Source organism: Sapajus apella, unplaced genomic scaffold, assembly GCF_009761245.1.
Source record: "Sapajus apella isolate SASKATOON/1434 unplaced genomic scaffold, GSC_monkey_1.0 scaffold1376, whole genome shotgun sequence".
Taxonomy (NCBI): Eukaryota; Metazoa; Chordata; class Mammalia; order Primates; family Cebidae; genus Sapajus; species Sapajus apella.
In genome coordinates, this window is record NW_022438302.1 from 1 (window position 1) to 12,069 (window position 12,069).

Sequence of the window (12,069 nt, forward strand, 5' to 3'; positions counted from 1 at the left end):
TTGAGTTTGAGCTGCAGCCTGATCAAGAGTAAAACACTGTCTCTACCAAAAAAAAAAAAAGACATAGCCGCTGGGCTGAGAAACCCATTATTTAGTAGAGATCATAATTATAGAGAAATAGATAAAGAGCAGGCAAGTGGCATTTGAAATGAGCCTTGAAGAAAGGGTGGGTTTGGATATTGAGAGAGGGGAGGGGGAAGGACAAGTGAAGACAGGAAAGTGTAATAAAAATTCCACAATCTTCAGAGTAAAATGCAGTGTCTGGGATGCCAGAGCTGAGTAGCGGTCCCTTTGGCTAAATCTCAGGCAGTTGGTAGATAGATGCCACACCAGGGGAACTTTGTAGGTGGTGGCTGCAGCAAGGATTTAGTTTTCATTTGTAATTGGTTAGGTTAATGTCTCCCAGCAGTGTGAAGACTCCTGTTACCAGTCAGGTGTAGCACCACATCCAGCTACCACGAGTAACTGGCATATCCCCCTGGAAAAACCATCCAAGATGTAGACGTTATATTCTGATTATTTGCTTGGATTTAAAAATGCCCAACAAATGACACGCTTTGCCTTAATACCAGCAACTAATAGTGTTCTTCATAGATTATGTAAATAACCATCATTCTCATTATTATTGCTATAACACTCTAGGAGTTCCAATTATACTTGCAGTGGCTGCACTAACAACGATTTAATTCCAGTTTTGCCACTGACAGGTACTATGACCTTCAGCGGTTATTCAACTCCTCTGTTTCACATCCGTTAGCTGTAAAAGCAGAATAACACTTTAAAGTCATCCAAACACTGTTAGGATGAATTGCATAAGTGCCTATAAGTCCCATAAATTCTTTAGACTAGAACATAAATTTGCAGTGAAAGGATGATACGCACGGTCTTTCATTCCTGTGCAGAGTGGAATTAATTACTAACCTGGTTAACATCTTGTGCGCCTTTTCTCTGTGGCCCCTTTCTTTAAGTCCCTCCTAAACAGGCTGGCTTCATTGGATCTAAGTTCCATTTTTCTAGCTGTAGTCGGACCTAAGGAGAACCTCTTCACTGAATTTTGCTGTTTAGATTCTTTGCAACCAGGTTTAGTTTTTCGCAGATTTACTAGTCTGGAGGTTGGGGTGAAATTTCTGCGCACAATGAGTTTTAGAGGTGTCAACTCAAAGCGCTCTGCGAAGAGTCAGCGGCTCCCTCTGCCACTGAAGTTTAAAGATAATTCGCCTGAATCCCTTCAGCCAAATGAAGCTTTCTAATCAATTATGGACAGAGAGGATGAAATATAGCGTCTGGAGGGATTTGAGACTGGTTTCCAGCAGTCAGTACCAATCTCCACCAGAGTTGCTAAGTGTCTGTGGCAGATACAGTCACTAATATTTACAAATGTTAATTGATGGCAACACCGAGGGCGATGCCCACGTTTCAGGCGACTGCATATCATTTCTGGGGTTTGCTTGAATGAGTGTCAGAGCTGTACCTCCCCGAGTACTCTAGTTTATCCGCCTCGGTTACTCGTTTCCAGACTTGGAAACCCCAGAGAGGAAGGTGACTTGCCCAGGGTCGCCTCGCTGATCCACAACACAGGTCTCCTGATGGGGACCTCTTGGCCCGCACGACAGTCCCAGGAGGAAGTCGAGGTGCAACTGGTACATCCTAGTGAGAAAGACATGAGTGGGCAGCGGGGCCCATGGAGAGCGCTGCAGCCTGGCGCCTGGAGCAAGTCCCCTGCCACCGTGATTGTGCCCCTGCCTCCCGCTTGTTTCTTTCGCAGCTCTGATCACAACTCGGAATTACTTTATTTACGTTTTCTGTCAGCTGGGAGCAATCTGTCCCTCTGCTTCCCCTTTTGGTGTTGAGCACAGAGCAGGCATCAGTGAGTGGTTCTCTTAAGGTGTGCAATGACTTGGCCAACGTCACCCGGTGGTTAGCTCTGCTCCAGGTTCGCACCTGCTCTAAGGACGGCCTGGAGGCGGGGCCAGGGCGATGGGGCGGGGCCAGGCATGGAAAGGAGGAGCTAGGAGAAAATGGGGTTGGGCCGGAGGCGGGGCCGGGGAAAAGGCCTGGTGGGGATCGCAGGCAGGGCCATGAGTAGACCGGACTGGGATAGAAGGAACAAGGCGGGGAATTGGGCGTGGCCAGAGGTGAACAGGGAGGGGCCAGGCCTTGGGGCGGGGCCAGGAGTGGAAAGGAGGAGCTAGGAGAAAACGAGGTTGGGCCGGAGGCGGGGCCGGGGAAAAGACCTGCTGGGATCGGAGGCGGGGCTATGAGTAGAACAGACTGGGCCACAAGGAACAAGGCGGGGGAATTGGGCGTGGCCAGAGGCGAACGGGGAGGGGCCGGGGTGGTTCTGGGCGGGGCCGGGCGCCACGGGTTTCCTCAGGTGTCCCGAGCCCGCCCAAAGCCGCCAGGCTGAGGCTGCTGTCCCGGCGGGAGCTGAAGAGCAGAGCGGACCCGATGCTGTGTCTGCCCTGGTTTTCTCTCACGAGTCACACTCCGTGCTCCAAACCCCAGGAGTCCGCGTTCCCCGCGCGGAGGTCGAGAGGCAGCTGCCCGCGTTCCGGCGCGGGCCCTGGGCGATGGCGGTGCGGGGGTCGGGGTCCCGCGCCCTCCGCCTGCTGCTGCTGGTCCAGCTGGTCGCAGGGCGCTGCGGTCGGGCGGGCGCGGCGGGCAGCGTGCAGGGAGGTGAGCCCGGGCGGCACCGGGGCGGCACGGGGCGGGGCGGGCGGCGCGCAGGGAGGTGAGCCGGGTGGCACAGGAGCGCGCAGGGAGGTGAGCCGGGCGGCACAGGGGCGCGCAGGGAGGTGAGCCGCCCGGCACAGGGGCGGGGCGGGGCGCGGCGCGCGCAGGGAGGTGAGCCGCGCGGCATAGGGGCGGGGCGGCGGGGCGGCGGGGCGGCGGGGCGGCGGGGCGGCGGGGCGGCGGGGCCCCACGCCGTGGTGCCACGGCCGACGGAAAACCTGCTTGCGAGGGGACCCCGGGGCTCGGAGTGAGGTTTCCGTTTAGATGCAGAGGAAAGACCACTTGGGTGGCTTTTCGTTGTACTCCGCGACCTGCGCTCCTGGAGACCGCGGAGCTGGCTTAGCGCAGACTTCATGCCACTTTTTCGGTAAAGGGTCCGGCGGGGCTTTCCTTTCGTGGTGGCAGCCAAGCTTCCCACTTCGTTGCCTATTCGCGGGCTGTGGAGACCTCTGGGTTTCATTCCAGGGATCGGGACTTGATCTTCCACCTCCTGCCCTCCTCTTCTTCTCCCATCCCTGTACCCCACCCACCGCAGCATTTGAAAACCTTCCCTTTCGCAGGAGATGAAAAGTGTGTGTTGTAGCAGGCTAGGCGGCCGGCTTCCATGGCTTCTGGGCTGATTGTTGGGATCTGAAGTTCCTCACTAGCTCCTTGCAGCACAGCTTTTTTCAGCCTGCCGTTTTTCAAGAGGTTCTGAACAGGGATGGGAACAACAAAAGAAGTCGCGTAGTCCTACACATTTCAAGTGCTTGAGAAAGTTTTAGAGTCAGTTCTCTCAATACGTGGAAGAAAAATACTAACATTTGTGGAGCAGCTGTGGTGTGATCTGAACTTAGAAAAGCTAAGCATCCGTTAAGACACGATATGAGTTCTCTACGTCTGTATTTCAGAGTTTTATCAGTGAGTGTTTTTGAATAGGCGAAATATTGCAAGACCATTTTCTTGCCTTTCTTTTGTTAAGGTTTTTAAACTGTGACTTCTGATTTTAGGAGTAATAACTTTGAAGACTAGAATAATTCATTGCCGGATGTATTTCTTAGTGTAGACCGAAGAGAAATAAGATGGAGGGTGATTTAAACAAATTAAGAAAATCCTGAGCAGAGAGAGAGTTTAACAGAAAGAAAGGAATGTGATTTTGGAGCCAGGCAAACCTGTATGCAAATTATGGCTCTGGTGCATCCTGACTTAGACAAACTTCTTTCAGCTGGTTCCTTCTTTAAGAAATGGGGGTAATCGTGCTGACCTCTCAGAGTTCTTTGGAGAATTAAATAATACATATAAAATGCCAGGCACAGTGCCTGACACTCGAGAAAATGGTACTTCTCTACCCGTTTTGATGAAACTGAACTTTAAAAATCTGTTTCATCTATTTTAACATAAAACACTGTAGCCAAGCATTAAATAGTGTAAATAGCTGTCTCCCTTCATGCATGGTGTTCAGTGTTATAACCAAATGAAATTGATTAGTTCCTGCTTTCTGCGCCACTTAGTTAATATCTCTCATAATAATTATCTGGTCGTATTGCACTTATGTTTTCTCCTTGTTCCATGTGAGCTCCTTAGGAACTGTGATTCTTATCTTGTTTATCTTTGTATCCCCCACACCCACCTTACTGTAGGAGCCCAGTGAAGGTTTGTGGAAGGACGGATTGCAACAGTGTTACCTCTCTGGATATTAGTTTCCTCATCTGTATGGTGAAGGGCCATTAAAGGATCCCCCTTCCACCTCGAAAATTCTAAGATTCTGTGTGCTCTTAGAAGTGATCATCTTGAAGAACAAAGTGATATGGAATGATAGTGTAATTGCACACTTGCTCTTACTCAATATGCATTTGTGTGCAACTATCATTGCATATCGCTGGCTGAAAGTACTGTCTGGAGACCTGCCATTCACTGTTTCCTTGGACGTATTACTTGACCTTGCTGATTCTTTTTTTTTTTTTTTCAGTGCAAATCCCACACAAGACCTTGCTGATTATTTATTTCTCTCTCTTTAAAATGAAAAGGTGGTAGTAGATGTTTTTTAAGTCAACCTTAAATTTTTTATGTTCAACTGTAATTACTTTTATTTTTACAATTTATTGTTTTCATATTCACCTTAGGCTCTTAATAGTAACCTTTCTTTTTGGTTATCTGTGAACCAGTCCCCAGGTAAAGAGAATATCTAGTCAGCTACCAGCCATTATTTGGCTGATGAAAGAGCTATGGAAAGTGGCTCAGAAGACAAAGTATAATGTATTAAAGTATAATGAACTAGCACATTAAGATAATGCAAGCATTTTAAACTGACCTGTGCTTGGCGCAGTGATTATGGGATAGTCATTAACTAACTACTTATATCTCTTAGCTGTGTGACATTTTAAAACTAATGGTTATATTTCTTAGCTGTGTGACATTTAGTTTTTTAATTTTTAACTTTAAGTTCTGGGATACATGTGCAGAACGTGCAGGTGTGTTACCTAGGTAGACATGTGTCATGGTGGTTTGCTGCACCTATCAACCCATCACCTAGGTTTTAAGCCCCGCATGCATTACGTATGTGTCCTAATGCTCTCCTTCCCCTTGCCTCTAACCCCCCTACAGGCCCAGTGTGTGATGTTCCCCTCCCTGTGTCCATGTGTTCTCATCGTTCACCTCCCACTTACAAGTAAGAACATGCAATGTTTGGTTTTCTGTTCCTGTGTTAGTTTGCTGAGAATGATGGTTTCCAGCTTCATCCATGTCCCTGCAAAGGACATGAACTCATTCTTTTTTATGGCTGCATGCTGTGTGACATTTTAAATGATTGAAACTTTATTTTAATTAGTATATATAGTGGCTGCAAATAAAACAGGAAAATGATTCATAGAAAATGAGAGCTATGAAAGATTTTTTTCTTCTTACCTTTAGTCATTTTCATTAACATTTTCAGAAGCTAACAGAAATAAATATACATAGTGATGGTCAGTTTTACTTTTGTTATGTGTATGTCCCTAGATAAAATTCATACACAATTTAATTTGCAATTTGCAATTATTTTGATTTCCTAGAAATAGTAAATATGCTTTATGAACTAGACTGTAAGCAACTGGAAGATACGATTTCATTTGTCTATTTCCTGCGTTTATTAATTGTAGCCTATGGGTTGAACTCTAAGGTTTTCAGTCAGTTTTAGAATAGCTTTTTTCAACCTATAATCTACAAATTAGATCTAGCAAGTAATTTTTATAACTAAGATATGAAGTTTTAGTTCAGTAATTTCAATACAGAACATTTTTTTTCTAATAGCATTATTTTTCTTCCCAAAGCATTAGAATTAAGTTCTCAGATGACAGTTTACGTTCAATATTAAATAAGCATGTCGACAATTAGAGTTGTTAAATATTGGAATTGTTTTTGAAAGAAGTTTAAAATTTGTTTCTTTAGAAATCTGTTCCACAGAACAGCATGGGTATAGTGTTTTTTTTTTTGGAAACAAAGTCTTGCTCTGTCGCCCAGGCTGGTGTGTAGTGGCCTGATCCCGGCTCACTGCAGCCTCCACCTCCTGGCTTCGAGTGGTTTTTTTGCCTCAGCCTCCTGAGTAGCTGGGATCACAGACATGCCACCACCATGCCCGACTAATTTTTGTATTTTTAGTAGAGACAGGGGTTTCTCCATGTTGGCCAAGCTGGTCTTGAACTCCTAATCTCAGTGATGTGCCTACCACCACCTTCCAAACTGTTGGGATTACTGGTGTGAGCCACTGCATCTGGCCTGGGTATAGTTTTGTAATTACAATGTGATAGGATTATTTAAAATTATCCTTTTCTATTCTATGATGAAAATGCTAATTTAGATGTTTTGTTCTCATTTTGAGGAAACATATTGTTTCTCCTACTGTGTTTGTTTGTTTATTATTTTTATTGAGGCAGGGCCTTGTTTTGTTACCCAGGCTGGAGTGCAGTGACATGAGCTTGGCTCACTGCAACCTCTGCCTCCTGGGTCCAAGCAATTCTCATGCCTCAGCCTCCTAAGTAGCTGAGATTACGGGCATGTGCCACCATGCTTGGCTAATTATGGCATTTATTTTTATTTTTATTTTTGGTAGAGATTCGGCCATGTTGGCCAGGCTGGACTTGAACTTCTGGCTTCAAGTGATCTGCCCACCTTGGCCTGGCAAAGTGCTGGGGTTACAGTCGTGAGTCACCATGCCTGGCTCTTCCTATAGTATTTAATTCAGTGACCTCATACTCTTTTCTTCCAAAGTGTGATTATAAAATATAGCCTTTTACCAATAAAAATAGGAGTTAAATAGGAATATTTGAATTCTGACAAAAAAGACAATATGAAGTTTTAGGGTTTTTTTTTTTTTTTAATCTGGTTTTATTTTTATTTTACAGCCAACTATATGGAATTAGGCAAAACTCTTTCCTCTAGGTCAGGGTTTCTCAATCTCTGAAATTTTGTACTGGGTAATTCTTTGTTGTCAGAGAGGGAGTGTCCTGTGCCTTGTAGGATGTTTAGCAGCATACTGGTCTCTAGCCATGAGATGCCAGTAGCACCCACTGAAAAATGTCTCCCCACGTTGTCAAATGTGCCCTGGGGGCAAAATTGTTCTTTGCATTCATTACCCCTTGAGAGCACTTCTCTAGGTCTTGTTGACCCAGGGCTTCTGAAACTTAAATGTACACAGGAATTCCCTGAGGATGCATATTGCTGATCCAGTAGGTCAGAGGCAGGGCCTGAGACTCTGCATTTCTAACAAGCTCCCAGGTGATGTGAATATTGTTGGTCAGTGTCTCACAATTAAGTAGCAAGGTTGTGGAAAATTCCACATTCGTACCAATTGGATGACACTCAAGGAAAGCTGATGAAAGTAATTATCGAAATAGTGAATTTACAATGAATTGTAGCCCAAACAATGTAAGGTTAGTAGAAGCTAAGAAAACAAGCATTATCCTGCTGTTCTAACAAAGCAGCTGTCTTCACTTTGCCATATTTTCTTCCAGTCTTTAGTATTCATTCATAGTTGGACACATCTAAGGGGGAAATTTGCAAGGGTCTTTTCAAGGTCATACAGGCAACTTCATGTGCCATTAGGTGTTTTATTCTATAATACTGTAAATGTACTAGCTCATAATACATATTTATTGCCTGTGGAGAGATTTATAGCCCCAAATTAAAATAATGAACCCTGCATTTACTTGATCTGATGATGCTCAGCGCCCCCCACCCCGCTTTTCTTTAAGTATGCCAGTTGTCTCCTCTCCTTGAGAACTATTGACTGCACCTAAATTAATACCACCTAAGGTCATTTGTTTTCTTACTGCAGGTGTTCTGAGAGTCAGGGTAAGATATTAATTTAAGTTTACTAAAGCATATCAGTTACAGTGTAACTTTATCCTATAATTCTGTGATAAAAATTAATAGAAAATATAACGAAAATCCTGGAGTGAAAATAATCCCCCTATATTTCATCTGTAATACTTAAAATAATGATTGGTAGCATTCTTGTTGTTCACATTGAAAATATTGGACATAGTACACATTTCCCCTCATTTACAAAATGGTTATGTTCACTGCTTTAGCTTGCTGTTGCTTAAAATAGCCCTCCTAGGACTGCTGCATAGAGGTTTTTTTTTTTTTAAAGAGTACAAGTCACTTTTTGTTAACTTATAAAAAGATACAAGGAGACTTCAGTGGTAGATTAACCGCTCCAGGAATGCCTTCATTATGATTTGGGGAGATATAATATACATCACTCTTCTTATTTCCTTCTTATGGCAGCCTGTGAAGAAGAAAAGAGAGCTACTGGCAGCACCTAGCAAGATCTCCCAGTGCGTCCCCTTGACTCAGCAGTTTCACTTCTGAAAATCAGTGCTATAGAAATCTTTGCATCTGTGTGGAAAAATAGATGTGTTAATTACAGCATTTTTTCCATTGTAGCATTATTAGAAATAAGCAAACACTGAGGACTATAAATGCCAATCAGTAGTGAAATCTTAAATAAAGTAGGATGCACCCATAATGAAGATCACTTTGCAGCTTATGAAGGAAGACTGGAGGTAGTTGGACATTTACTGGTATATAGTATTGAATGAAAAAAAGCAAGTTGCAGAACTTAAAAAGAGGAAAACATGTTTCTGTGTGTGAGTGAACATGTATGTAATTTAAAATATCTACACATCAAACTTAAAAATGGTTACCCTTGGAGTGAAGGGGAAGGAGAGGAGGAGAGGGAGAGAATGCTTACTCTTCATGAGCTTATAGGTTTGAATTTTGATGGTGATCACACATTACTTTTGCAATTAAAGCATTATTTTGAGAAAAACCAGAATAAACCTGGGTCCTAGTTCTACTTCTGCTGCTTATTAGCTACTAGTGTTAGAACAGTGGTTTGCAAAAAGGCTCAGTTTTGCGCTCTCTCAGCAACATTTGGCAGTGTCTGGAGACAGGATTGGTTATATTTGGGGCAATGGTATGTCTAGTGGGTAGAAGCCAGAGATGCTGCCAGATATACAGGGCACAACACAGTCCTCCACAACAAAGAATTGTCCAGCCCAAAATGTCAGTAGTGCCAAGCTGAGAAACTCTGTGTTAGACTCCAGAGCTGTACTGGTGTTGGAATATGCAGGTGATGCGCTGTGCAGCAGCAGGGGGCGCCATTCTCACTCTGTGGTGTACTTTGCATAGCCGTAGAATTGTAAGTATGATATAATAAGGCAAATAAATGTGCAAATTTGTACCCCAGGAAGACAGGCACCAGGTCTTTGTTTTCTACTTCGCTGTGGCACCTGGCACAGAGGTTGGCACAGTAAGCAGCCAGTTCACATTTGTTGAATTAATGAATGAATTGAACTAGATATCACATTAGGCGCTAGCGTGGCCAAGTTGTAGCAGGTGCTGAAGATTGAAGAAGAATTTATGGCAGAAACCTAAAATTATATTTAATATCTGTCAGTCAGTTTTTATCTGCAGATCGGCAAAAGACTGCTAATATCCACATTTAGCTCTGGACATGTTGGTTGGCTTTTTCCTGAATCGTTACCTTTTGATAAGAAAATTACAATTCTTCATGGAAAAATGCCAGAACAAAACACTATCAAATATTTCTAGAGTTGATTTTTTCAATCCTCAGCTATCCTTTTGCTACATATTATATATATCTAAAACTTTTCAATACATAAGGTTAAAAAAAAGGATTTGTGAGAAGCTGTGAGGACCCGGAGCACGCAGACCTCTCCGCCTTAACGCTCATCTGGGTGTCTGCAGCACTCTCCGCTTCTCTCCCAGGCGACGAGACTCGGCGGTTAGAAATCCACCATGTCTATTCTCAAGATCCATGCCAGGGAGATCTTTGACTCTCGTGGGAATCCCACTGTTGAGGTTGATCTCTTCACTGCAAAAGGTCTCTTCAGAGCTGCTGTGCCCAGTGGTGCTTCAACTGGTATCTATGAGGCCCTAGAGCTCCGGGACAATGATAAGACTCGCTATATGGGGAAGCGTGTCTCAAAGGCTGTTGAGCACATCAATAAAACTATTGCACCTGCCCTGGTTAGCAAGAAACTGAATGTCACAGAACAAGAGAAGATTGACAAACTGATAATCGAGATGGATGGAACAGAAAATAAATCTAAGTTTGGTGCAAATGCCATTCTGGGGGTGTCCCTCGCTGTCTGCAAAGCCGGTGCTGTTGAGAAGGGGGTCCCTCTGTACCGCCACATTGCCGACTTGGCTGGCAACTCCGAAGTCATCCTGCCAGTGCCGGCATTCAACGTCATCAATGGTGGTTCCCATGCTGGTAACAAGCTGGCCATGCAGGAGTTCATGATCCTCCCAGTGGGTGCTGCAAACTTCAGGGAAGCCATGCGCATTGGAGCGGAGGTTTACCACAACCTGAAGAATGTCATCAAGGAGAAATATGGGAAAGATGCCACCAATGTGGGCGATGAAGGTGGATTTGCTCCCAACATCCTGGAGAATAAGGAAGGCCTGGAGCTGCTGAAGACTGCAATTGGGAAAGCTGGCTACACCGATAAGGTGGTCATCGGCATGGATGTGGCGGCCTCCGAGTTCTACAGGTCTGGGAAGTATGACCTGGACTTTAAGTCTCCTGATGACCCCAGCAGGTACATCTCACCTGACCAGCTGGCCGACCTGTACAAGTCCTTCATCAAGGACTACCCAGTGGTGTCTATCGAAGATCCCTTTGACCAGGATGACTGGAGAGCATGGCAGAAGTTCACAGCCAGTGCAGGAATCCAGGTGGTTGGGGATGATCTCACAGTGACCAACCCGAAGAGGATTGCCAAGGCCACAAATGAGAAGTCCTGCAACTGCCTCCTGCTCAAAGTGAACCAGATTGGCTCCGTGACCGAGTCCCTGCAGGCGTGCAAGTTGGCTCAGGCCAATGGTTGGGGCGTCATGGTGTCTCATCGTTCCGGGGAGACTGAAGATACCTTCATCGCTGACCTGGTGGTGGGACTGTGCACTGGGCAGATCAAGACTGGTGCCCCTTGCCGATCTGAGCGCTTGGCCAAGTACAACCAGCTCCTCAGAATTGAAGAGGAGCTGGGCAGCAAGGCTAAGTTTGCTGGCAGGAACTTCAGAAACCCCATGGCCAAGTAAGCGGTGGGCAGGCCAGCCCTTCAGTCGCCTGTTGGCTGATTAGACTCCCCCCCTCGTGTCAGCTCGGGCAGCTCCAGGCCCCCCGACCAACACTTGCAGGGGCCCCTGCTAGTTAGCTCCCCTCGCCCACCACCGTGGGGTTCGCACTGCTTCCTTAGAACTTCTACAGAAGCCAGGCTCCCCGGAGCCCTCGTGGCAGCCCTAGCTTTGCAGTCGTGTAATTGGCCCAAATCGTTGTTTTTCTCACCTCACTTTCCACCAAGTGTCTGGAGCAATATGAACCTCCAGTGTCATCTCCGGGGTGGCCACAGGCAAGATCCCCAGTGGTTTTGTGCTCAAAATAAAAGGCATCAGTGAACCATGAGAGGAAAAAAAAAAAAAAAAGCAGAATGACAAGCTTAGACAAGATTTCTATATTGAATCGGAAGAAGACTAGACAATCTCTGAAGTTCCTTATAAACCTAACATATATGATTGTAATTTAATAAGGCAATGTAGTATGTACCCAAGCACCAATTCATAAAAAGAACCATGAAAAAATAACCTTATCTTCATCAAGTTAAAAAAAATGAGTTTTACTTTCTCTATAAATAAAGCCCTCAGAATCAAAGCATGCTGCATAAGTCAAACACTGAAAAGGTGCTAAAACATTTAAAAACTAAGATCAATAAGCATGTTATAGAGATTATTCTAAAATAAAAGCCTAATTATAATAAAATAAATAATTGATCTTTAAATGAATCATCAAAT

At 44.8% G+C, this 12,069-nt stretch overlaps 1 pseudogene across 1 annotated transcript; it reads left to right on the plus strand.

The window, feature by feature from the left end:
* The first annotated feature begins 9,902 nt into the window (after positions 1 to 9,902).
* Positions 9,903 to 11,685, plus strand: LOC116546773 (annotated as a pseudogene). Its single transcript, XR_004266831.1, has one exon. The product of XR_004266831.1 is annotated as an alpha-enolase pseudogene (transcript).
* Positions 11,686 to 12,069: the final 384 nt, after the last annotated feature.